Below are 4,594 nucleotides of genomic sequence, written 5' to 3'. Positions count from 1 at the left end.
GGCTAATGCTGCCATGACTGATTTTTCTCTGTTTACTTCACCATGAGTAGAAATCATGGTTTATTCTTATCCTCTGAAGTGAGACTTGTTTGGAAGCTACATTTCTCATGAACCAGGCAGGAGCAAGTAAGTAACTTATACCTTGATAACACATTAGAATTTTTATATGCTTGCCATGATTGTCTGGTTCCCATTGGTATTCAACCCTATCAGGGATAAATGTTCAGGTGCTACAGACCATGACAGACTCCAACTGCTAATTAATAACCATGTGTCATGAAATAAATCCTTATTTTTACGGGGACCCTATTCAGGCTTTTCCTTCCCTTCTTCTGGAGGCATCCTGGGACTGTGCAGCTTGCCCAAGGTCACACGAGGTGGCTTTACTTGGAGGAAGGCCCAGCAGGGGAATTGTATGCCCAGCCTTTATTCTGCAGTCAGATACCTAAACCACTGAGCTATCCAGACAGCTCAAACAACTAAGAGGTGTTATAAAGTTCTGTTGTGCTCTTAGGGTTTTTCTTGAGTGTCTTCTACTTTTGACTATGACAAAACAGGGATATCAAATCGTCCATGACATGAAGAAAGGAGACAAGGAAGTTTTGTAGAAGAAAGGAAGGAAGAGGAGCAGCCTCCCTTTCTTGCAAACACCCTTTGGGGTTCCCTCCAGGGATGCTGAATTTGCAGGATGGCTAACCAGAAGGAAGTCCTGCAAGATCAAAGCCACCTCATCAGTTTACTGTTGTTGGCCTTCATAGTCCTTAGCCACAACAGTGGGGAGTGATCAGTACATAGGATGAAATGTCTCCCCCAAATATATGGTTTCAGTTTCTGGACTGCAAACAAAATGGCAAGACACTCCTTCTCGATGGTGGACATGTGTCTCTCCCCTTTTTGTAGCTTCTTGCTCAGATAAGCAACCGGATGAAGATCTCCGCCATCGTCACTCTGGCACAGCATGGCTCCTAACCCGGAGTTGGACGCATCTGTGAAGATGGCAAACTCACTCTCAAAATCCGGAGCTTGCAACACTGGGTTGGTGATCAACGCCTCCTTCAGCTTCCCAAACGCCTCCTCGCAGCTACTGGACCACTGGATGTTGTCAGCACTCTTCTTGCAAGTCAAGTCAGTCAATGGCGCTGCTATCTTGCTGAACCTAGGGATAAATCTCCTATAGTAGCCTACCAACCCAAGAAAAGATCTAACTTTCTTCTTGGTGGTGGGTCTAGGCCAACTACTTATGGCCTCTACCTCATCTTCCAGGGGTTTTATTCTACCTCCCCCTACCACATGACCCAAGTACTTCATTTCAGGGCTACCCAGCTGGCATTTGCTTGCTTTCACCATTAGCCCTGCGGCCTTTAATCTTTGCAGCATTATTTCTAAGTGACAAAGATGATCCTCCCAGGTGTTACTGAAAATATATAAGCTATATAAGCTACAGTAAAGTCGCTAAGTCTTTGCAAAGTTTTGTCCATAAGCCTTTGTAATGTAGCTGGTGAGTTCCTTAACCCAAAACTTAGGACACGACACTCAAATAGGCCAAAAGGGCTACAAAATGCAGTTTTCTCCTGATCCTTGGGGTCAATTTGCACTCACCAAAACCCTTTGGTCAGGTCTAGGCAGGAAATATACTGACATCCCCGTATGGTTTCTATCAGGTTGTCCAATCTGGGCATAGGGTAAGCATCCGGCTTGGTCACTAGATTAAGCTTTCTATAGTCAACACAGAACCGAATACTACCATCTGGTTTATGTCCAGATGGGCGACATATAAATGCAATAAAATAAATAAATAAATAAATCTACCAGGACTATAGGAGCAGACCAAGAGCTTGATGATGGAACAATAATATTCTCCTTCGAGGACTTCCGGCTTGACGTCATGATGATACAGTCAGGGGAGACAGAGTTCTGCTCCCCGAGACTGCCTTCCAGCCTGCTAGGGAGCCCCCAGGGGCTTAAGTCACCCCAGAGAGGTGACGAGCGAGGGGGAAATGTCTGTAGATCACGAAGATAATGGCAATTGTCTTTGTTTGATCCAGGAAACTCCCCAAACCAGCAGGAGGAAAACAAGCCGCTCTCACTAGCGGTTTGTCCAGTCATCGGCTGCCGAAGGAAACAGCACCAATTCTGGATATTTTACATCGTGTTATCAACCTGGGTGAGACTATTTTTCTTCTCCCTTTATTAACTCTATCAACATTCCTGACTAAAATAACTCCTTAAAAGAAAGAAAGATTCCAAGCTGTCCCCCTATCTGTGAAAGCGGTGACAGAGGAGAGGAGCGGTCTGCTGCTCTGAAGGGGAGGTTCGGAAGAACATCTATCCTGTGGTCAAGTCTATCCTTTGGAACATTAATCTGTATTTGGCAGAACCTCTTTGAAAGCAATACAGGGGAAATAACGGGTGTTTTTTTGAACCCAGTATTGCAAATGGAGATCGGGAATCATCTTTCCAGGCATTAAAGAGTGCTGAAACTTTGTTGTGTCTAAACTGTGTCTAAACAGTGGAGCTGGCGGTGAGCCCAGAGAAGAGCAACATATATCTCTTATAATGACCTTGGCTTAGCTAAAACTTTTAAAGCAGCTTTTTTTCTGTTTCCCTTTTGGAGCTGCAACTTGGATTAATTACAGATGATTACAGACAATTAACTCTTGGATTACAAATAATAAACTTGACGGCTTTTTGATCGAGCGGATTTACAATTAAAAACTCTAGATCATCTGGTCAGATGTGGATATATACGTCGAGAACTGGACAGTGGGAATAATCCTTGAAACTTTGTTATATCAAATTGTAAAATTGTAAAGCTAATAGTTTATTTATTTATTTATTTATTTATTTATTGGACTTATATACTGCCCCATAGCTCTACAAGCACTCTCCGGGCGGTTTACAATTTTAATTATACAGGCTACACATTGCCCCCCCAGCAAGCTGGGTACTCATTTTACCGACCTCGGAAGGATGGAAGGCTGAGTCAACCTTGAGCCGGCTACCTGGGATTTGAACCCCAGGTCGTGAGCACAGTTTTAGCTGCAGTACAGCGTTTTAACCACTGCGCCACGAGGCTCAGTTTGCTTAGAATATAGAGCTGTGATGACTAGGTATTATTGATGACCATTGAATATAAGGTATTGCTGATATAATGACATATTGACAATATTTGAATACCTAAAGGGTAGAAAAGATAGTGTAGTAGATCAATAGAATTTTGGTGGTTTGGTCTGATATTTGGGGGAAATATTCATAATGAGTCTACCAAATCTATCTAAAACTGTTAAAAAAAACAGCCTCTGCACCATCATCTGGGGCTCCTAGTCCAGTAAAGCAAAGGTCTATTGATACAATGCTATTTCAAGAAAAATTTCAGAAAGATTTACAAGCAACACTCCAAACAATTCAAGATACAGTTGTATCTCACAAAGAGGATACAAAGAAAAATCAAGAAGAATCAAGAAGAAACCATGAAGAAGCTAAGCTCAATCAACAGAATCTGGAAGAGGAAATGGATAAAATCAATGAACAGATCGGGATGATGAATACGCAACTCCAAGATATTCAGCAAAATACTATAAAGAACCAACAAAGAATTGAAAAATTGGAAAATAAGGCAGAACAGAGAAAAGATTGGATAAACTGAAAAGAGAAAACCATGAACTTGTTCAGGCTAATAAAAACTTACAAGACTCAATTGCAGTGATGGAGATGGAAAGAGCCTCAAACATTCTTAGATTTCAAAACATACCAGAAGATAAACAGGAGGACTTACCAGAACTGATGGCAACCATTTTGGCAGAGGCACTGGGAACTGAAAAAGAAGAGATGGAAAATGAGATAGACCAAATATATAGATTAAACTCAAGCTATGCAAGAAAGAATAGAATAACACGTGAAGTACATGTAAAGTTTGTGAAAAGATCGACAAGAGATGAAATACTGCAAAGGGCCAGTGAAGAACCAATACAGTACCAGCAGAAGGAAATTGTGGTATTGAAACAGATACCCTGGAGAATAAGAGAGGGGAGGAAACAATATCAATTTTTGACCACTAAATTGATTAGAAAAGGAGTGAATTTCAGATGGCTGGTACCTGAAGGGATCCTGGTCAATTGGAACTCAAGGGGACACAGACTTGACTCTATCCAGAAAGCAAGAGAATTCCTTGAAAGACATATAACCTTCTTTGAAGAAGAAGCACAGGGACAAGATATAAATGAAGGAGAAAGTAGAAAGAAGAGAGAGAAAACACCAGAAGAGGAGAGTGAGCTAAGTGAAGAACAGAGTCAGAAAAAGGATACTGAACAAGATTTGAACAAAACGCAAAAAGAAAAAAGGAATACTAGGGCAGTAAAACCTAAATACAAGTAAACAAGATGGAGAACAAAATTGGGATCTTCTCAGTGAACATTAACGGTTTGAATGCACCAAGAAAAAGAAATAGTGTTTTTTCAAAACCACAAAAAACCAAAGCAGATATAATTTGTCTTCAAGAGACACACATCAAACAGCAGTATTACAAATATCTGATCTACCCGAAAATTGGGAAGCTCTATTACTCAGCTGCACACAAAAAAAAGAGGAGTAGCTT

Source organism: Pogona vitticeps, chromosome 1 (assembly GCF_051106095.1).
Source record: "Pogona vitticeps strain Pit_001003342236 chromosome 1, PviZW2.1, whole genome shotgun sequence".
NCBI classification, from domain to species: domain Eukaryota; kingdom Metazoa; phylum Chordata; class Lepidosauria; order Squamata; family Agamidae; genus Pogona; species Pogona vitticeps.
This window is presented reverse-complemented; position numbering follows the sequence as displayed.